General features: G+C 30.4%; 1 long non-coding RNA gene across 3 annotated transcripts; it reads left to right on the top strand.

The window, feature by feature from the left end:
• Positions 1–1,046: 1,046 nt before the first annotated feature.
• Positions 1,047–23,189, top strand: LOC126773633 (uncharacterized). 3 transcript variants are annotated; one of them, XR_007669754.1, is made up of 4 exons: positions 1,047–1,375; positions 11,449–11,498; positions 17,977–18,350; positions 23,078–23,189. It is a non-coding gene; the product is annotated as an uncharacterized LOC126773633 (long non-coding RNA). The 3 variants fall into 3 exon arrangements; XR_007669753.1 differs by having other exon boundaries at positions 1,056–1,375; positions 17,977–18,192; XR_007669752.1 differs by lacking the exon at positions 11,449–11,498 and having other exon boundaries at positions 1,067–1,375; positions 17,977–18,192.
• The last annotated feature ends 1,776 nt before the right edge of the window (positions 23,190–24,965 follow it).

Genomic DNA, 24,965 nt, shown 5'->3' with positions numbered 1-24,965 from the left:
CTCTACGGTGTGTGTATTGTGAACTCACTTTGAACCCTTGATTAATTTTCGTACATGTTTCACTCGCTAGAGACTATACCATCTCGGGCTATATCTATGGCTCTATAAGTCTCTATCTATGGCTCTATGCTAAACAACAGCTGACATAGTTTTGAGTTAGGTTTCATAATTAAATGATTAATACAATAATATAATTCAATATTATAATGCAAATGCAGAATCTAATTTTATTATTTTATCTGAAAGTATGGCTATAATTAAACAATAACATTTTGTGAAATTACCATAGTGCAAAGGAAATTGAAACAAATTATTGAAAGTAATTAGAAAATTACAAGATACTATAATGAATGTTTTAATTAAACGTATTCGAAATAAAGAGAGACCGATAAGCTTATCATCATCATCGCCTACTTAAAATTAAAATTAGAGATTACTTACAATATTATTTTTAATCATAACGTTCAATAAAAAGTTTAACTTAAAAATATAACATAATATATACTTATGCATAATACCCTTTGGTAGGTTGTTGCTTATTACAACAGGTATGTTTTTTAATATTTAAAATTAAACAATGATTGATGATAATTCTTATAAATTCAAAGAGAATAACGTTGATATAGTTATTTTATGTAAATACATAGCAATCTTACAGAACATGAGCGAGCGAGAGGTATCTGGTATACCTATCCTATTATTCTGAGCCGTGCTCTGTAGAGAAATGTAGTAGTAAGAATATAAATTACTTTTTACTAGATTTATTTTGTTAAGTTACTAAGTAGTTATAATAGGTATATTATGAAGTTAATCGTATGATTTTCTCTCTGAAGTAATATTTAGTACAAATTGTAATACAAGTAAAGGTAGTAATTTTTGTGATACTACTGCATATTTTAATATAAAAAAGTATTGCAAGCATATAATAGGTTTCCCCTTAGAGGTTTACTTAGAGCAATTGTGGAGCAATAAGACGTCACGTCATGAGGCTTTAAGCGAAGTGGCGTCGACCGCCAAAAATCGCGAACTAGATTGAACGGCGCAAGCACATTGGTGAACGTCAGATAGGGAAAACGCCCGCGTCGATGAAACATATTCGCGAGACGCCAATATTTCAGAGGCGAACGTATGTCCGCCCCTCCACAGTATGACAGTGACCCAAATGGAGCGCCAGCGCAGTCAGTTCCGTGAGCGCGCGACAGCTTGGTTGACGTATGCGCTTGGCTCGACACGCCGCGCTCTCGTGAGATTCTATTCGCTATCGTTATAGTGTGTTGTGCATTGGATATTGCCGTGTACAATGCAGTGAGTGAGCACTGGCCGGAGCGCCGGTCATGTGCCAACGCTAGATCGTCCTGGTGGTTGACCTTTCAAGGTAAGAAGGACACAAAAAGTGCATGGTCATATTTTACAACAAAAAAAAATATTAGCGTTAAATCGAAACACCTTGATTTATTAAATGATTATTGTGTTGCCATGTAAAATGTGACATCGACGTTTGTGGACAAGGTGATGAGTCAGCCGCATCTCGAATTTTCCTTTTGTGCAAATAATGACAGTGGAGAGGGCCGTGTCGGCGTGTCAGCATGTCGGTCGAGGCGACTGCGACGGCGGAGCGACGTCTGCCCGGCAACAAGTATCTAGCCTGTCGCCACGCCGCGCGGTGCTCCCGGGCTGCCGTCGGCTGCGCTGTACCAGCGGCGCTCTCGCGCTCGCAGCAAGCTAACGGAATCAGATTCCTCACGGCCGAAATTCCGTTGCGGACATTCACGCCACGACCGACTGAAATAAATCGCTCGTTTAACACAAATAGCACAGCATTGTCGCCACATTGACAGACGGACGAGTAGTTCCGCTTCTCTTTTTTCCGTCTCACTCTGGTCTTCGCTCAGTCGTTAAAAAGAAGCGTTTCCTCTGACGCAAGCATGCCGTCCGTCATATACCTAAACACAATTCCCTCGCTCTAGTATAGACAATGACACCGACTCTACTTCAATAAAATTATAATAATTACATTAGTGCTCGGCGTTGTCGTCACTTGGACAGAAATTTGATTCGAATCAAATAACCTATGTCGTAATGTAACTTGACTATGCTAATATGATGTGATGACGGTGATGGAAATATGAACAAAATTATTCTATGACTTAGATTGTTTGGCAAATAAAGTTATTTATTAATAAAATCTTCATATTGGTGATGACGGAAGATATATGATTTTTTATTGGAAGCCCAGAAAGGAGTTATTAGTGTCGTATTTCTATACGAAGAGCATAATTTTAGCAATCTTCCTGAGAGAGGGAGATGAGATGTCTATGTTCCGTGCAATGTATGTATAGGATATTACACGTATCATGCATGTGACGTCAGTCGCGATTGCGCGTCGCAGCCGCCCGCGCCGCCACCGCCGCCGCCGTCGGTCGATCGCTGAACTTTGTGGCAATGTCACTGATAAGAACAACGCTAATTCCAAGTAAAACGATGAGCACTCATAACTACAATACTTTTTTGCTATGGCATGTAAAAAATTAAAATGCATGCGTCTATGTCATGAAAAAATTATAAATTACGTTTTATGAAATATTTTCAAAATATACAGTATTTTCGCAGCAATGAATATATTATTTTTATGGTACTTTCTTATCGGTCTTTTAAACATTTTTTCTTTTCTTCCATTTATAATAATTGTTTAGTTTAAATAATTTTATTGTGTAGGTATGTACGACTCGAACGTTGTCTCTGTATGTTGCTAATGACTGATTCAGAGACATGTCCATTCCTGTTTTGCCGAGCACTTGCTTGCGTTTAGCCAGAGGTCATTATACGGCCTCAACACGTTTTTTTCTTCATCCTCAATACTTCAAACTAGTAGGTGATTTGGAATTCAATCTACCTATTTAAAAGTGTTGCAGAATACATTATTATTTACAATACTTACAAACATAAAATTTAAATGAAAACGCTTCATTCAATCGGCAAGAAGTATAAATACCATTAATCATTTATATTATAATGTATACATTATACTGTTACTTCTGAGTAAAAACAATTCAAATGTTAATTTTAATATTATTAGCTTTTATGGAAGAATCTTCAATGCAATCCAGTAAAAAAATTTTTTTTTTCTTCTATAAAGCATTGGCACCTATTATATCACTTTTGTTTGTTGTACATATGTTGACAATGAACGTTGAAGTTCGCTCACATTTATTTAATCAATATTCTTAAATATATATATCGTTCCAAAAATATTACTATCTTAGTAATATTTTTTAGTAATATTATTTATTATTTCTTAGTAATATTACTATCTTAGTAATATTTTTTGTATTTTATATATCGACCCTTAAAAACTTTAAAATAGACAAATCAATCCCATTATTATATAAATTTAACACAAATTCACAGATAAATTTTCTTTTTTTTTATATAAAATAGGAAGGTGGACGAGCATATGGGCCACCTGATGGTAAGTGGTCACCAAACGCCCTTAGACATTGGCATTGTAAGAAATGTCAACCATCGCTTATAGCCAATGCGCCACCAACCTTGGGAACTAAGATTTTATGTCCCTTGTGCCTGTAATTACACTGGCTCACTCACCCTTCAAACCGGAACACAACAATATCAAGTATTGCTGTTTTGCGGTAGAATATCTGATGAGTGGGTGGTACCTACCCAGACGAGCTTGCACAAAGCCCTACCACCAGTAAATGTTTTTTGTTTTGTTTTTTTTTTTCAAGTTAATTAGTAAAATTAATTTGATGACATAGTTTATGATGAAATTATAACATATTACCTATTTATAATTATCTATATAACTTCAAAAGCTTAATTTATAAAATGTGTTCCCCCTGTTTATGACAATTTAGATTCGTATCAGACGGCTGATCACACGCATAAAGGGCTGATAGATAAGCGCGATTTTCAAAAGAAATAATGCATTTTAGGAATTAAAAAACCTTTTATGATAAAATTACGAATTATATTATCTTTTGATTGACAATCTTTAGTTTAGCTTATTATACTTTATATTTTAAAATATTATTCAGGATTTGCTACAGTGTTCTAATTAGTTTTTTCACAAATCTTTAAAAGTTATATTGCAATATTCTAGGATCTCTATGAAATTAATTAAATCTACACTTCTAAAACAAGCCAAATTCAGAAAGTTTGTTTGAATATTTTGCTGAATATTAATCATAAGACAAGTATAACATATTGCTTATTCTGTAGCAAATATATTTAACTTAGAATAACAAACATAGTTGTCCTGTAAGTGTTAAATAAAATAGATCTATAGATAATCATTATTCGCGAGTGCATTTCGTAAAAAAAAACTGTGATAATACAAATTTGATTTCGATTTGAAAAGCGTCAAAGAACGAAACAAAAAAATACCTACCGACTGATTTATACCAGCCGAATATTTCATAAAAATCGTAAACATTATATTAGTTAAAATTAAAACTCAATCAAAATTGATGAATGATGAGTATTTACATTGGACAAAGTGAATCCGTTTTTGAGCGCATTAGCGATGTAAGGTGCCTCATGCCATATAAACGGGCAGAGGTTATCGTGCGAGGGCGCTTGCCTTGCTTTCAAGTCGAGACTTGTCGAGCTAATGCCTAGCGACGATTAGTCATCCGATACATATTCCAGAACCAATGTCTGACCTTTTGTACAAAACATACAAAAGGTCAGACATTGGTTAAATGTAATTATTTAAAGAAATTAAGGTTAACCTAATTGCACCCTTGTAATGATTGAATAATTGATTGAAATTAAATTATAACGATAGAGAATAAGATATTCTTTCTTATAACACTTCTACCTATGTAGTATATTAGAAATTGATAACTTTTTTCAAAGTTTTCTTAAATAGTAAACATGCATCAGCAAGTCATATTACACATCTCTACTAAATTAATTTCTTCTAAAATCTAAAAAAGGTCAATACCCAATTGGTAATTTAACATAAATTATAGTACTAACGCATTCAATGTTTTCTATTTTTAAGATTTAAAGTGTTAACCAAGAAGATTGCGATTTCTATAAAGGATAGAGTGGGAGGCTGGGAGGCTAGGTGCTATGTCCGAACTCAAAATGAATGAGTCACAGAGCCGGTTTGTCGCTCGCCGGGCACCATAACTGAGGGAACAAAAATAATAATTTACATTTTATTCACAAGTTGGTTTTATTATTATAACTAAATATTCATTAAGAAAGATTGAAAATTAATTAAATTAATTGATTGCAGAAAACAAGACCATATATATATTAAATGTTATATTTGTTCTAGGTATAGGTAGATATTAACACAGGATGATTGCACTTTTCGTGTAAATAAAGTGTGTGAAAGGTTACATAAAAGTTTTGATAAAAAAACAGTAGCTTATTAACACAAATTTAGTTAAGTGATTTTAAAACAACACATTATTAATTGACCACAAATCATTCGCTAGTCACTACCATATAAAACAATTTATAACACATTAGAACCGGATTTTAATTTATGAAAAAAATCACTCGAATCAATTTATAATCAAACGTCATTTAACATAAATTATGGTGAGACCTGTCTTTTTAATATTAATTAATAATTGTGATCTAAGTACGAATTTGTCAAAAAATTATAAATATAAATATATGAAAGTAATTTATTCGTCCAGGTAACAAAATACTTAATTCAAAATAAATTTTGCAAATAATGTAATGTTTACTAATCTGTGATTTTATCATTATACCGAATACGAACGCTTTTTTACGGACGTTTCCAACAGCTCGAAAAACGGATCTAGAATATACCTAACAGCGTTTCCATTCACATTCTCAAGTTACCTTTACGTTTACTTTATATTTTAATTTCATTTCAACTAAAAATATTAACGAGTATCGAAACTGTTTCATTTATAGAAAAAAACTTCTGAATAAAACAAGTAGACTGTTGTGTGAAGAGCTGCCGTCAATTCCCGTCGGATTGGATATTTAAGTACGTTATCAGCTTATTAATTTTCTTTCGTCGAGTATAATAGGTTATCAGATAAAGATAGTGAAGGCAGTTTGCTCTTTTATAACCTGCTGTGACGAGAATCAAGTGCGCTGACACTGACTACATTATTTATTGTACCAGAGAACTTATAAATTATTCAACGTTTCTTATTGAATGTTTCTTTGGTCAACTTTATATAAATTGATCTTTACGTAACATTTTTATTTTTATATTGAAACTATTTTAATAGAAGTTTAATTTTTATAATGTATGTATACATTATAAAATTACAAATTAAAATTATTTCCACAAATATGGATGTTTGCAAAATTTCAAGATGATCGGTTGAATAATTAAGAGTAGAGTTAAAATATTGACGATTCAAAACAGCTTTTTTGTAAAGCTTGCTTAAATAAAATACATTTGATTTGTGAAAGCGTAACAAACCATACTTGATAATATTATAGTCGGAATAACGACGCTTTTAATTAAAATCAGTTTATTTTATATATATATATATATTACCCTTAAATAAAGGATTGTCTAATTTAATATATTTTTAATTAAAAAATTGTATTTATACAACACAACACTTTGTATTCAACGCATTTAACATTTTAGTGTTGAAATCCGGATATATCTACAGGAAACATCACGCCCACGTATATCTTTCTCTTGTATATTATGAAGGCATACGCGTCATTACACCCAAGTCCCAAACAACGCTAAAGTTTCTCAAATCTTTTAATACAAGCTTCCTCATATTTTTAGAAACTATATTTTTGAACTGAATGGATAAATGTAACCTTACAATGATGTTGTGTATAGTTTTATATATATGTATATAATGTTGGTTTCTTTAAAATATTTCAGTCACCCCGAACACAAGATTAATAATAAACACAAATTAAATATAAAACTCAGTAGTGCTTGCCCGGATTTTAACCCGCGATTTTTCGATTAAGATCCACATGTTTATGGACTAGGCAATCTTGGCTCTCAACACTCATATAGCCTTTACTATACTAATTTAGAGTTGTATATTTAAATTCAAGTATTTGAGCTAGGCCGACTAAGCGACGCGGCCGCAGCATTGGAGCGCGTGATTCAGTGGGTGCTGGCTGCTGAGCCGTGAGCGCTGACGTGGGCGCTGCGTCAGCAACACCGCGTCATCGCTGACACCGTCACACGTATATTTAGATCGGAATGTGTTAAACTTTGCACATCTCATTATTACATTTTCCGGAAAAAATTGGCACCATTTCAAAACTTTTTTCAACGCTATTATCAATACAAGTAATCATGCAGATAAAGAAACTAGGTGACTAATCAAATCTATTACTTATCTTTGTACCAACCGGTTGAAATATAGTAAAATATTATTTCATTTAAATATACATTACATTAATATATTACATCATAATACAAGTTTATCTACAGCAGTAGCCTAAAAACTTTGTATAACTTTGTATTTATATATTTTTGGCATAACAAAAAGATTAAATAAATCTCAAGTTATATAATATTTTACAGGGTTTGAAGAAATGAAAATATTACCGAACTCACACAGTTATTGATATATGTATTATCTAATATAAATTTTAATATCGATTATATTTGCTTAACTATAAAAATATTTAGAATAATAACCGGCTCAGAATAATCTATCTCTTTTAGCCTAACCATCATAGTTCGAATACAAATAACAATTATTACGCAAAACCTACCTGTATAAATTTAAAGTATTTGTACCTATTTTTATAACTTTCATCGCATATTCTGTTAATATGATATCTAGAAAAATTATTTTTATCAACTAGTGTTATATATTTATGTGTTCTATAGATAATGTTTTGCAGGAAATCAGATAAAAATATTTTGATATTCAATCTTATCATTTATATGTTGAGAATCTTAATTGGGCCTTTGAACTAAAGATTAAAATAAAATGCGTTACCATTAAATAAATATAATGCAATCAAATAAATTATCTAATGTTATACGTATTAAGTATCATTCATCGATGATAAACATTTAGCAGTTGGAAACAAACAAAGTAATAATTTAAATGAATAAAAACATAGATAATAAATTTAAAAGCATTCATAAGCGTGCATCTGCTTGTGGCTTTATTATTATTCATTTTATATTTAACTTAAACATATTTTTTTAATATGTTATGTAAAATTAATCAGTAAAAATAAGTATCACGATATAAAATTATTAAAAAAATCATCCCCATCAAAGTATTAAAACATATTATAAATATATTAATGTATACAAAATACTTTATAATAATAATGATATCCTGGGACATTATTCACACACGGCTATCTGTTCCCAAATTAAGCAGAGCTTGTACTATGGAAACCAGACAACTGATATACTACATATACTGCTTTTCTTTTGTAAATACATACTTATATAGATAATAGGTCATGTGAAATATTTACCATATTATTGTATACAGCTATAATTATCCTTTGTTTTAAAATCTTTAAATAAGATATTCCAAAAATATGTCATGTACAAAACCGGTTCTTATAAAGTTATAAAATACACATAAACTTGTCATTTTTTAAAGCAATATCGAATTTCCTAATCCATGATGTAATAAATTATGCCTTATTTACTATGAATTCATGAAGCCATTAAACATGATGAGCCACATATAAGTTGTATATATATTTTGTTATTGTACACTAACTGTGCTAAATATGTATTATAAAATAGGCGTTGTAATAAGTAGATGGATCTCATTTTTTGTCAATTCATTTCTAGATTTTTCTTGTTTAAAGTCTTGGCTACGCAACTGAATACGTTCAGTATAAATGCCCCAGTATTAGGAAAAGCCACCTGCTGCTATTATAAGAAATGTTACAGCTTGAGTCTAACGATGCAAGTCAGTGAGCTGTTTACTTTCTATAACATGACTGATCAAACACCTGGTACAATTAGTACTAAGATGTACGAGTAAATTGTATTATATATTATAAATGTTATTTATAAGTGCCGTGTTGTACTATATTATTATATACGACAAAATATTTCAAAATCATATTCAACCTGAGCAAATTTTAAGCATTAAGGAAATTTTATTAAGTAAAAAATAAAAGTCCTTATCGAGTAAGAAATTCGGTAAAAGATATTGGTGACTACATTGTATAGCGATGGGTAATTAGCTTACATCGCGATGCGGCGAGTTGGCGTTCCCTCAGGAATGTAGCCCGAACCTGTTCCTCAGCTGGTCACTGTGATGCAATGATAACCGTTGTCTCAGCGATCATTATTGTCATCGGTATTTTAATTGTTATTATAGAGATGCCAAAGTATATTCAGTATGCTTTGAAAAAACACAAGTTTGCGTTCTGGCAACATTTCTTTTCGACTAAACCGATCAGTTTTATTGAACATATCGACATAATGTTTTATGGCAAAAATATTAATTCGTTTCAGCGCGATGCGTAAGTAAATTGCATTTTTTTTTAATATTTTGCATTCTGCTTAATCTAAGGTTACATTTAAAAATATATTTATTGACTTAAGTCGCTTACGATTCGGCTGTATTTGTAGATAGATAAAAATATGTTTATCGGGTATAAAAATGACATTCTGTTTGTTCATAGAACCTTGATTATTCTGAATATGGTAAATGAATAAACAACAATTTAACATGTATTTAATCATGTGCCACTTGCCAGAACCACGCAGCCATTTGCAACCTCGTAAGAATAGATACGAACGTACAATTTATTATAAATGGATTTATCTTATAAGAGCTCATACACCTAGTTGCTATCGTCGTTGTATGACTGTTTGTCTATTAATAGAATTTTATAAATAAACGCTTAAAGTGAATTCAAACGGAACTCCGAATAATTCGATATTTTTAAGTATATTTCAAATATATCAACTACTGTTATATATTTGTGTGTTATTGATAATGTATTGCAGGAAATCAGATAAAAAATATTTCGATATTCAATCTTAACAATAGAATTTTATAAATAAATGCTTTAAGTGAATTGAAATGCAACTTCGATATTTTTAAGTATATTTCGTTACTGTTATTAATTTCACATTTTAATTAGTAAGTACCTACGTACTTATAAATCGGTTTCCAATGAATTAATTTTAAGAAAACAGACGAATAATTCGATGACCTGGTGTTAAGTAGTAACCTTCCCCTATAAACAACTGACACTGCAAGAAGAATAATTCACTTCTTACAACGTCAATTATATATACCGCCAACTGTGGGATCTATGAAGTTGTGTATTTATGACTATGACTTGTGAGTAAAAAATGAGAATGCACAGATTTTATATTTACCAGTATAATAACTGCGTATGGGTTACTAATAAACATAATTTTTCATGCAAAATGTACCAAATAAAGATTATAATATACATATAATGTTGGATTGAAATGTTAGATTGAATTTTAGTGTAGTGTTAGGTTAATATAATTTATAAATAAATTTCGCTTGCAACCCAACATTGCCTTGAACACAATATAGAAAGCAAATATATATAAACAAATACAATCAAAAACCAAAATTATACTTTCTTTATCTAATGTATAAAAATAAAGTAATATTAATATTACAATATAAGTATATAAGATTCTGGACAAGGATTTTTCGTCATCTTTATTTCCACCATTATGAAGAGTTCTTCTGCATTAAAAAAGAATATTTTTATTAATTCTTTGTCTGACTCTTGTCTAATCTAATGATATTGAGAATGAGCAAATCTGAAGTGACGTGCTATACTGAGAGTTAAACTGTTTGCGAGACGACTTCAAATTTTACGGACCCAACGAATTTGTCACCTTTTTATAAATTCATATTGTTGATTTTCATACACAGTTCGTGGGGTAGCTGATGTTAACACTTTTCTTGTCATCATGTAAGAAAAACTTACTAATCTTTAGGGCTTCATAAAAAATATTAAAGCAAAATAAAACAAAATATCACCAAGAAACATACAAAAGCAAAACATAGTTAGTAAATAAGAAAAAAACACGATTACTAATACGAGTACATCATTCAGGTGACATCATAATATTATTCAGTTTTATGATCAAATTGACTCTGATGCGAACGCGCTGCCCGTCATCATTTCCAGGAAAAACTCCAATTAGACATTAATATCAAGACTATTCTTGAGCCTATGCTCAACCAATATTGTTTGTTTTTCCATAAGATTATGATTAATGTTTATAAAAACGGCGATTATAGAATCTTTACCGATTATACGAATAACGCCCGTGTTAATCTCAGCTCTACCTTATCGGTCACAATAAATTCAAGAGATAATTGATAAAACTAAAACCGTTTCTTGATTAATTATTACGATATTGTGATTATTGAATAGAAATTGTATTCATTAAAACTATTTTCAAAGTATTATTCTAAACTTATTGAGTTAGTACGGTTTTTTTTCTTACAGATGAGTTTGGTGGAAATTACAAATACCGAATGAGACATAATGCTATCGCTGTAAGTATAATAGCATTTTACATAGATTGTAAAAACATTAGTATATATAAACTTATTCTGATATGTACTATATTTTTTTAATTACGGAAACTATTTAACTTAATTATGTTGCAATGATAGTAATTTATATTAACAATATGATACTTGACATCTGTTTTTTTATTTCATATTTTAGTTTCTCTTATCATATTTAACTCTTTATTTGAGTGATAAGTTAAATGCCTCAAGTATTCTTTACCAAATAAGGTCAATAGAATATTGATGTAAGAAATTATTGTAGGTAAGCTATTAGGAATAAACTCCAAACCTTCTCCTCAAAAGGGAGAGGAGGCCTTAGCCCAGCAGTGGGACATTAACAGGCTGTTGCTGCTTTTAAGCTATTAGAAAATAAGTATACACTAGAAAAACTGTATAATTTGAAATCATTGTAATTTTATTCAAACAAATTTGTATATGTTTTGAATGGATACATTTTGATTCTTTGTAACACAACGAAAGACGAAACCCATTGAAACGAAAGTGATAATAATATTTTCATAAAAACCATAACGTCACGTCCCTACGACCAGAGCATTCAAAATGATTTGACTCAATCACCACCAAAGCGTGTCTTGAATGTTAAGTATCGGTTGAATAAACGGAAGGACATGGACATCGTCAAAGGTCACTGTTATGTACAGAGGGTTCCGAAAACTGAGCGATTACAAACAATGTCCGCTCAAGTGTTACTAGGTACACATGCAACTTTTTCTGTTTCTATTCATCTATGTTTATCTAGTTAATTCTAAATATTTGTCCCGCTTAGTTAATAGTACGTTATGTTGTAACGAATATCGTTAAGGCGTTAATTTATAAGATAAAAGTATAAATTCGAACACTGTTTACTGTTAATCTAGGTACTGTTAACCTCATCTGATTTAATTGAGACTGTGCAGTTGTTGTTGACGCTTGCATGAAGGTTATAAACTTAGTACCGTCAACATACAATAGTTGACGCACAAGTCATATCTATCGTTATTTACAAATAAATTAAAAGCAACATTCTATTTATACTAATCATTAACTACAGTCTAATTAAAATATAATTTTTATTTTCCTTATAAAATAGTAAATTAGTAATGTTGTTAAAATAACAGCAGCAACCATGTTCTTTTTCTGACTTTACATCTCTGACAAATAGAAAAAATGTGATTTATGAAATAAATTTACTATATAAGTAATGTATATTTATACTTCTAAGCGATTAAAACTTCGAATACTTAGAACAAAATAAAAAATATATTTAACTGGTAGAATAAATTTACAATTGAATCATATTTCAATTTAAATTATGTTTAATAAAGGAATATTACGTTCATCATGCTAAACTAATATGTCAAAATGATAGCTACCTACCAACTTTGAATAAAATGGTGAATAGAAATTATGAAACATAATATCTAAATGAAAACGTTGATTCATGATATTGTCTATATAATATACATTTATATTGGTACTATTTAATAAAACAAAATATGATCCAACGGTCATGTTACCGCTATTGTTTTTCGTCGTCATCTTGTATTAATTTTTTGTAACTAAAATTGTTGTCCTTATATTTGACGTTTCTGCTTTATGACTCTCAGTAAATAAAAGTAATAAATAGTATATAATACTGCAAAAAGTTAATGTGATTTCGTGTCTTCTAAATTATAAAAAAAATATTAAGTCGATTCATATAATCGGAAATAAGTTAGTCAAGCTGAAGAAACTATTTACAATGAAGTTAAAACAATTCTTCAAACGCTGACTCATATTACCGGATGCAAGTCTAATAGATATGCATTGATAATTATATTTTAACCAAGAGTTGAGTACACCGAATATTAATACCCATTGAATTAACTTATTTTTTTCTTAACATTCTAGGAAGTTATAATATAATTCAATAATTCAGGAACGAACACAAGTTTGACATATTAACTAGGACATTAGAAATTTTAATTGGTATAAGAATCAACTTAATGTCATCTACATTACAGAGAAAATAAAATAAATACATAAATCGAATATAAAGATAGATTAATTCGAGTTGTTAATCTAGATTTATTTCAGCGAAACTATTAATTAGATTTAACATTTTTTCCATATTATTTAACTCTTCAGTTACAGCTCTAACATATTTTATAACAAAATATAATTAATGTAATTATTGTTAGTTACAAAATGAATAATTTACGACTTCATGCATATATTATTTCTTTGATTATTAAAATCATATATGTTTTTCTTTTATCTCTAAAATGTAACTAATGTCATACTTCAACAAACGATTTCAATATAAATATTTTTTTAGTTCATTTATAATCCTCAGCCATCTTGAGATATATATATAAATGAAAAATAATATTATATCAACGAACGCAAATTTAAATCCATCTTGAATACGATTAATTGATTTAAATCGATTTTCAATCTGCATCCTAATATCGAAATTTAACTGTTTCACCATTAGTAAATTACAGATTTAAATATTACGTTATTAGTTTTTCACTTACCATTATATTATATGTGTCCTTGTAACAGCAAAAATATAATAATATAAAATTGAAAATTAATAATTATTATGATAAGCCTACTGAATTAAAAAATATTTATAAAGAAAGTTTATTATGATCGAAACAAAAATTATATATTTAAAAATCTTGCGCACCTTTAATGCAAAAAGTGGTTTTAATATCTTTGTCAAAAATCAAAATCGACTTCTAGCTTATTAAAACACATTAATTTAAATTTTCAATTCATCACTTATTTTTAAAAGAACTGCCAGAGATATATTGATACAATTATTGTTATTTAAATCGAAAATTTAGATTATTTTTATTGGATCGTGTTTATTTTTGTTCGTAAAGTATTTAAACCATTATAAAGATCATATTATTATCAAGCAATCATAAAAAAATTACTAATTGCAAAGTACCGAATTTTATTCATATTGAAGTAAAAAAGAATTATTCGAGACTTGCCAATGTGGATGTGATAAAGAGCGACGCAAAATATAATTACAGGCGAAACTTGTGATGACGCGTAGTATCGGGTTAACGACACCTGACTCACGTCCTGCGCAGGCGCAATCCGCTGAAGTTACACGGCCACTGCTCGATTTTGCTTTATTATGTTGCAGTGATAGTTTTCGTTGTTTCCAAATAATAACCAATTTCTGAAATGAAAATATATGTCTATGATTACTATATTTTCACCAATAACTATGATCATCACTACAAGAGTTGAGTGTAAAAGTTATAATTTATTAAATTAAATTGGAAATCTTATTAGATAAAACATATTATATAGAGGGTTTTCATTACTTTTTTTAAATTTCTACGGTGATACCACATGAACATTGTTATTGTAAATAAATGTAGATGAAACAAAAATATTTGGGCTTATAGCCATGCAGCCGCGCAGCCTGTTTTAGTGAGTCACTTTGCCGACCTATCAGCGGAGGTAGAATTTTATTTATTGCTTAGCAACATGTTTGTTAGGTATGTCCGGCCACACGCAACCCAAGACCTCGATATGAATTTCTTTATAAACTGAGGTCGATTCAGAGGTAATTTTAATTTTTCATTACGTTTGAGGTTATGTTCTTTAAGAGACTATTGTTTAATAATATATTATTTTACAATATACAAATAATAGATTCTTAATTATAATCAATTTAATTTAAAAAAATAGGTTTAACACTGAAAGCTCCAGCCTCAGGAACTATCAATGAATTTTGTTATTTTTTAATTAGATAATCCATTTATTTAAGACAGATTACAGGCTATATACCTACGTTAAAATTGTGATTGCTAGGAGCGGAACAAAAACCATCATCGGCAAGCAATCCGACAGACTTTGGGTATTGTACTAAATAGTAATGAGTTGCACATGTATATGTACTTATATATTATGTACGACACAGATTTGTACATTCAATTTAAATAAGTTAAACTAATGTTCTTACTCATTATACTCTGGAATCCATTTTTTTTTAAGTTTTTTAAAATAAATATAATCTTAAATCGAATGTATAAGCCACCTATTAACGAAACCCGGGAGACATTATCCTACGATGTATATAATATTTATGCTACTTTTATACAGTATGATAAGATACGTTTGACGAGCCGGTTGGCGTGGTTGGTAGAACACTTGCCTTTCACGCCGAAGGTTGTGGGTTCGATTCACCACATCCACCCAGGACAGACATTTGTGTGCATGAACATGTCTGTTTGTCCTGAGTCTGGGTGAAATTATCTATATAAGTATGTATTTACAAAAAGAAAAGTAGTATATGTAGTATATCAGTTGTCTGGTTTCCATAGCACAAGCTTTGTACAAGCTTAATTTGGGATCAGATGGCCGTGTGTGAAAAATGTCCCAGGATATTATTATTATTATTATTATGTTGCAGCGCCATTTAACGAAAAGAAAGCATAAAATGGATAATATTAAAACTTTCTCTATTAAAAGATACAGTGTATGTGGTAACATTTATGGTAATTGGTCAAACCTATATACCACAAATTATTATTATATACAAGATACATAATAAATTGACCTACATACTTTTTGTCATTAATATATGACTGCAGGTGCTCAAATCAATATAAACCGAAGTTATTCAACCAGAAAATTTCGCTGGTTGCTTGTAGATACTAAATTATTGGCCAAAAGATATTTTTAACAACTAACATAAACACAGGAAGGTTAGTCACCCGATAATAAACACAAAGACAATTACTTTAATTTGGTTCCTTAATGGAGGTATACAAGAAACCTTATGAGTGTGCAAACGGACGCAGGTATTAAGATTCATCATTTGCAAGGACTTTGATTAATGCAGTCCCGAAAAAAAAACAGTCTTTGAAGGTCAGTCAACCAAATCCTAAGGTCGGTCGAGATCGAATCTATAACAGATACAACATGTATATATGTGGTATTTAAACAATTCATCAGATTAAAATTTTAGACCACATCGCCTTTGTTTGAATGAACTTAAATAGAATGGCTGTCATAATTTGAATTAATTTATTTATAGATATTATGTAACATTTCATTGCAAATGACAAAATAAATTGCTACGCCGTAGCACGTTGTAGTCTTGGTCTCTATTTTTTATTATTTTGCTTATGTATTTTTATATTAATCAATTTTAATTATTTTTATGTATAATGGTAATACTTTTTTTATGCATACTTTATTGTCCATATTTCGTTTTCATTGTATTGAAAAAAAAATAACTTTTTATAAGTAAATTACATAATTACTTAGTTATCCGCCCGATTCTAAAACATTTTTTTACACTTTGTTGTTATTAATTAAATTGTCTTAAAATAACTGTCATATAAATATATATTCAATATTGTTTTAATAATTTACTTTGACGACGTCACTAAAATGATACAGTTCTAATAATAATGCCTCAATATTTTATCGGATTAAGACCTAGTTACATGCGGATATCGTAGGCGGTATCAGCATTCAATTTTGGTTGTCTTGTCTCAGAATATTCTAGATTATATTGAGTAATAAAAAACTTAAGACATAAATAAACACAATAAAAAGTATTATACTAATTTAACGTAGGTACTAATGTCTTATAATAATGTAAACATCTAAAGCATAAGCATTATATTGCAATTATTTTGAGTGTATAATTACACACAATAATAGCAACGAAGAAAATTATATGTTTTATAATGAAAACTGAAGAGTCTTTGCCGTATCAAATTTCTACGAAATGGCGGATTGCGAAAACGTGGCTTACGTCACACCCCAACTGGTCACCGCCATTTTGTTCATAAAGTATATAATAAGTAAACACGGAGCCCTAAATAATTTTAGCGGCTTACAATTTTTGTAAGAGGGTAAAATCATGATTTATTAATTATTATTATAAAAGTATATTAATATAGGCAGAGTCAGACAAACAGCATAACATATGAAAACATATACAATGAAAACATACTATACATTCGATTTTAAAAATACTTTACAAGGTGTCGCATAAAAGTTTATTAAGTAATAGTTTATTTTCCAAACCGAAGATATAAGCACCCAAGCACCAAGCTATTTCATAATAGGTTATATTTTCAAAATGAATAATATGACATATATGTGTCAAAATTAAGTCCAATTGTATTTAAAAAATATTTAGAGCAGCTATTTAAATTTCGATCTTATTCAGCAGCGTGAAATTCACTCGACCATGACTAGATATCCCCTATCTATTCATGGCAAAATGCGCATTATTATTAATTGAATAATTGGCCTAAGCGGCAACGCCTTGTTTTCGTAATTAAAACAATGTAATTAAGTTGGTTACCATGCGCGTGAGAGTCGTTTTCCCGCGCGTTTCTGTGTTCAATATTGTTTATGTAGCGAGTGACTTTTAGGAATTTAAACCCGCATGTTTGTGGTAATAATGACACAAATTACGTGTTAAAAGGTCATGCTGAAACCGCTGTGACGATCATACGAGGAGGTGTTCGCGCCAAGCGGTGAGCCGACAACAGGGGCCGAGTTGTTCCCGCCAAAACGAGCGCAGGCTGTGGCGCGAAGGCTCGTGATTGGTCGAGAGAAACGGCGCGGTGGCGGTGGCGCGGCGCGGTGCGCAAGGCCGCCGGTTTTCCCGCGAACAATGCCAAATGGTGCATTTGTCAAGGTGAGTTCGTTCACCGCCGACGCCGGCGCCGCGCGCTCCTCAGACAATCGCTCACTCGCTTCGCGCCAAACGAAGGTCGACGGAAGGCAGCGCGGCACTCGCGCGCCGTTTCACCGCTCTGAAGACACGATCATTAACATATTATAACTTTATTACAGGTGAAGTTAATATTGTTTTTACGAAACGTTACATTTTATATGAACCTTTTTATGTTTTTTATGATGAATACTGCAGTGTTGATTAATGTAAAATGTAATTATTACGATATATAGACCTAATAGATTGCAATTTGTGTCATTGTAAACAAAATATTTTATTTATTTACGTCAACGCGAAAAATAATATGACAATGACGTCGTGAAGCAGAAGATTGAAGAAAGAAGAACAGTATCAAGTGCTACGCCCGGACGAACTTCCCAGCTCGGCCGACATATACGGGTCGGTGGGATCTTCGTCCGTTTGTATCGCTTATACGTGTATTCTACGAACAACATCCAGCACTTGAAAACACTACATCTCTACAATATACAAGCAAAGAAAAATATGCCTCGTGTGAACAACTTCAACGCGCTTCAAAATATTTAAATGTTATGTTATTTTTGTATGTTCTCTACATTTCGTGTTTTTAGTATACTTATTTTGATTGTAATTGTAAATTGGGATTATTGTGTGAATAGGTTATTGTAGGAATAGTTGTAAGAAGAAAACATTTCAACAGGTATTATAATTTTTTAAGAATAAACATAAATATTATGCATTTGTCATTTAAAACTTTTAATTGTGTTTGTTAAAAATAATTTTGTGTTAATCAAGCACAATTTTACGTTTTATATTACTTGTATGTCTGGCTACTTGCAATATTGATTCTTAAAATATGTTTTTTGTTATATTTGAAATTCAATTATTTAGTATGTAATAATATTTTATAACATATGCTTCATATAAAATATATTCAAGTTATTAATAAAAGAATTCTTTTTTGCAAATCATTGTTAAAATAAACACTGGTTGTTGTTGTTGTTATTAAATAATAAATTTTAATGAAAACAATATCACATTTTGACTATAAAATAACATATAATTATAAAGCTAAACAATACGTATAACGAGTTATAAATAATTAACTCAATTTTTGATAAATATTCATTTTTAATAAAGTCATCGAAATATGTTCTTGTATTATAGGAATAGAATTGATTTAAAATAAACGTCTAGCAAAATTAACAAGGTATTTAATCTTCAAATTGATAATGTTACTGAAAAAAAAAACCATTTTGCATTCCAAATAATACTTCCCAAAATAAATTTATCATAATTAATTATCCATATCTTTCTTTATATACATACATATAAACTTTTAAGTTTTGTTATCTACATGTCACTATTATATTTTTTTTTTATCTAGTAAATGAGAGTTATATTGCCACATTATATTAAATAAATTAATATAAATTATTTAATAAAATATATTAAGCGTGTAAATTATTCTTTACTAAACTTATTGACCAATGGTAACTAGTTTGAATGTATATTCAAGGTACCGAGAAGAAATGGCAAAAAACAATAGTTACACATTTTTACTTACTTCATTTAATATATGTACATAATTATATGTTTTGTTAATTAATTTATATGTCTTATTATTGTGTATTATATGTTTTGGTTTTATTGAACAACGATGACACAATTTTTAAACGATAATGCTTATCATTGTGTTTAGCTAAGCAATTATTCATCATTGATTTGATATTCAAAAAATCGTCCCCTTAATAACATCTATTAGTAAAGCCGTTCATGTATGACCTCAACGTTAAAATTTCAAAGGATAACAAAGGATACATAGTGTTTACAACTATGTCACAACATTTTTATTTAAAAATAATGTATATATGTTTCCGTGATACAAATAATATTGAAAAGGTCTTGAAGCAGTATTTATTTGGTCCTTTATGTTATTGCTATATATATCTTTTGCAGTTATTCATGGACAGTAATTAATTTTACGAATCCAACTGAAATGTTATTGACTGCGCTTAAAAGAATAACTTTCACCCCAAAAGTGTTTAGAAGTCGGTGCTCATAGAGAAAGCAGATTTAAAATCGTGAGAAATCATTGCTCTAAAATCTTTAACTTTGTTCCATTTATATACCTTTCTAACATACCTGTAATAATAAATATTTGTGTAGATGACATAAATAAAGTAATTATTGATAAATAAAGAACTTAGCTTTGACTTCGGATATTATTATTTTTTATATAAAGTTTTTTTTCCTATCATAATATCCCGGGATTAATTTTAATTTCACGGTAGTTAGGTATAACAGCTATTATCATATTTCAGTTTCTGAATATCATTTTTTCTGTTCTGGAATTCAAGCAAGCCAAGTGCATATTAAAAGATTGCGTGCCTAAAACATATTTGTTTTTTATAATGTAATGTAAAGAAGTAACGCCAAGTAAAGTAACACCAAGAGTCACTAGTGGACAAAAACCTTACCACTCTCTTGAAGAAGGTGTAAAGTTTATTTCTCCTCGCTGCTCCATTGCGCGTTGGTAGACGTACGATTTGGTAAGCCGTAGAATTTATTCAGATATGTAGAAATTTCGTCGTGGTGATTTTCTTCAGTGCTGAACACCAAATTTATTATACAAAACTCAGTTGTGCTCGCCCTTCAGTTGAGATCCATGCAAAGGAGGGTTCCCCAGACGAGGGCAGATTACCCAAGGGCCGGTAGGCCCGGGCCGAGGGTAGCAATACTTGGTGTGATATTTTTTAGTATTCGCGCCCTCTATGTCCCCACACGTAACCTTTTAAAAACTGAAAAAATATATCAAAATTACCCGTATCGAGATGCCCAATAAAAATGGTAAACATCAGTACTTAAAGATACTAATTAAGATAATTTTTATCTTTTATAGACATTCGTTTTTACTTTAATTGTTATACATCATTAAATTTCATGCTTTACAGGGAATACAGTGGCGGAATCATCCAAAGGCCTAAGGCCTCTGCCTCGAATTTTGCGGGCAGCGGGGCGGCGGCGGCGGCGGCGCGGCAGCAGGGCGGGCAACGCATACCTGTTCTCCAAACCAGCGGGCAGATCGCGCGGCACTATAGCGGTGTAGTGTTGTGTTCATGGTTGTGTTGTCGAGATATTTGTTTTTATTCGCGAACGAAATGTCTGAAAAACGGCGACATCTTTTTGATTCAAATTTATTCCTAACGCTCGATTTATTGTGGGCAAAAGAAGAAGTGGATCCCTACTATAGGGCAAGGAAAATAAATGGCGAGTTTTATCGAAATTATGAAGAACAGAGACAAAATCCCGACAAATTCTACGACTAATAATTGGTTAATTATTCTTCTATTTTTATGGTTCACATCTTTGCTGTTCCATATGGGTGTCCTCTCAAAGATTGCCGAAATAATTAGCTCTTGCACGTCCGAAGACATTTTGATACGTCACAAAAAAAATGTACAACACTATACCTACAATGCAGACGCGCAACGCGGGCGGTCACCGCTTGACTGGAGTGCACCGCTCGTTGCCCGCCCCCGCGCCGCTCCTGCACCGCTGTATTCGAGGGCCGGTCCATTTGATTATACGCGTAAGATCCTGCCGCTCCCGCGCCGCCGCCGCCGCCGCCCCGCTGCCCGCGAGATTCGAGGCAGAGGCCTAAGTCAGCCAAGGTATCAAATCTGCCCCTGCCTCCTGAGCATAATCATACGCCTCTGAGTACTTTATGGATACCCAATAATTCGAATTTTAATGATAGGGTTATTTTTTGTTTGCACAAGTAAGGTGGTTCATTAAATAAAACCCCTTTAAATTGAAACATGAAGAAAATTAAAAAATATTAAGATCAGCATAATTTTAGGAAATTAAAAAGTTTTGAGACACTCGTTATACTCACGGAAACTATTTGATGCTCAATTCTATACAATTATATTTGGTTATATTTTAAATTATAATATCAAATTTACATGTAGATCATATTATGCCTATTATAATAACTTAATTGGCTTATAACTGTACTTTTAGTTTTTAACAGTACGTTACCCACGTGAAAGTATCGTCTTAACTTCACAATTTAAATTATTCCTAATTGCAGAAATAAAGGTGAGTGATAAAATAAGAAAATATCACAGTATGCTTATTTTACTTTAGTCAATGCTTAATCTTTATATTAAAATTTTGTTTATTGTAGCGGTTATACCTATAAACCAACCAAATATAATCTCGTAGGAAGTAGTTATTATTTGAAATATATTTATAATATCCTAATTTTATTAACTTTTAAAATTAAACAATCACTTTCTAAAAACCTAGATATATTATTCACGTTATTCACTAAATTATTTTTATTGTTAAGATACCGGAATTCGAAATTCTCTCCAACGAAGCCTTCGTTGGAGAGAATTTCGAATTCTTAGAAGTTACCTTTCAATAATTTAAGGACATATCCCTTAATAATGATTTACTCAGTTTAAGCAACTGGGTGCTAGTATTTGAAGCAATCTTTAACATTGTTGTAGATAAAGATTTTTCTTTAGAATTCATTAATACATTGAGCATAAATTTATCTATATGCCAAATCTAATAGAAATTATACTACTTTGAGACAAAAACATAACAGGCCAAAATATAATGTGCTTATTATTAACTATTATATTCGGAAAAATAATTTGATTTTCAGCTGCCCAGACAGGCCTCTACTGGGTATTCTTACTAATAGAGTAACATCGGCTATTATGTTGGTATTATTTATATATTTTTTACTGGTATCGCTTGACGATTCATAAGTACTTGTAAAAGTATCTGAATAAAAAATATTTTGATTTTTATTATAGTTGTTGTTAATATTTCATCAATTTAATTTCAGGATTTCATCTATCATGGACAAACTATCAATTGGACTTCAATCGTTGACTACAAATACGGAAACCGGTTAAGGAAGCTCTGATTTTTATTAAAATATAAAATCATATATCCAATATGTGTTTCATTAATCTCCTCGCATAAAAATAATACGTGATTAGAATCAAACTAAGAAGACTTAACATACCATTTTTTTATATAATATATTTAATTAAGTACACATTCGCATCTTTATTAATTAAAAGTAAGAAGTATAATAACTAGGTTAGTTTATTTTAACTAGGTAGGTTATGTATGGTTACTGACAAACGGCATATAACGGCCATTTTTAAGGAAAAGTTAACATCAAATCAAATCGTAAAAAGTTATCTTGACTAAATTAATTTAAAAAGCAATGTAGCTTATTCTTTTATGGCATGAAAATTTCTTGTGATTTATTAAAATCCAAATTATATGCTATAAAATTTAAATTTAAGCTTTGTATTATGCTATTTGTAAATCGAGCTTTCTATTATTATTATGAATTCTGTTGAGAAAAACTAAATTTCGCAGTTCCTCTTTTGTACATAACATAGCTAGTATAAATAAGTCCTAAGAATACACAATATTAAATTCAATTTAATCCCCGGTTTCTCTATAGCGAGTTGTGACGGATCGTAGTCAAAAGCCATGTCAAACATTCCACATTAAATAAATGTGTCGTTCATAAACTTCAGATTTAAAAAATATATCTTTTACAACGTTCTGTGAATCATTAATTTTCGTGAGTTAAATTCGGTATGCGTGCACACTAGATAAAGCTATCGACGCTACATTGTATAATTTTTTTTTTTAAATCTACCTAGATGGATAGATTTCTCTCGTAATTTCTCTTATATGTCAAAACGTAGTTTTTTTAAATAGTTCTTTTTATGTCTTTAATGTAAATTATATTTTCTAATAGAATACATTCATAATAATCAAAGCTATTTTGTTATGTTTTAAATGGTAATTGTATTTTAATTCATATTTATAATTCTCTATATATCTTCTTCTAAATTATAATAATTAAAATAAATAAATCATACGTATATAAATAGGGCAAATAGTCGTCAAAAAAAAGACTGTATTTTTTTAAACAAATCAATATTATTTCCAATAAATTTATCAGTACATCCACATTGAATGCTTTATTTACTCCATAAAATACAACATAAAATTCTTCGACAGCATGAAACTAAACATAAGTAGTAAGATACAATTTATTTACAATAAGGTGGTTTAAACACAAAATAAAACATTGAACGTAACAAAATCAGTGCAACAATAAAATAATAAATATTTTCTTTATAAGATAGTGATTCAACGTGGTATAGTTACAGTTAATCTAGGGATATAATTAATAATTTGTTAGTTATACACGTTTGTTACAAATTATCTATTGGCCTTCACATCACAGAGCAAAGCGATCTCATGCAACCAAGCTCGCAGATCACTAGCGCCAGGTGAGACTGTCGCCGCAAGGATATCCGTAGCCGGTAACCAAACGCTTTGTAAAGAAAATTTGGACAAAACTTACCTCTCACCGAACCAATGTGCAACCTGACAAAAGCTATGCTGCGAATAATAATGCTACTTCAACCAAATTATCTCTCATTTTATTATTTCAAAGTATCAAAATCTACCAAACACTTATAGCTGCGTATATCGGTGCTTATCAGAAGTATAAATAAATCAAAACATGAGGACTCCGCTTAAGGCTATTTGCCGTACCCAGCCTAAAATAATAGATAAACCGATTCTCGAACACCAGAGATCTAAGTAAACAAGAAATTACTATTTTTTTTTCCAATCGAGAAGCAGTTAAGGAGCTGAGCGATACGGCCGTCACGAGCGCCAAATGTTATGCAACA

Source organism: Nymphalis io, chromosome 15 (assembly GCF_905147045.1).
Source record: "Nymphalis io chromosome 15, ilAglIoxx1.1, whole genome shotgun sequence".
NCBI lineage: Eukaryota > Metazoa > Arthropoda > Insecta > Lepidoptera > Nymphalidae > Nymphalis > Nymphalis io.
The sequence above is the reverse complement of the archived record's forward strand: the minus strand, read 5'-3'. Positions and strand labels throughout refer to the sequence as shown.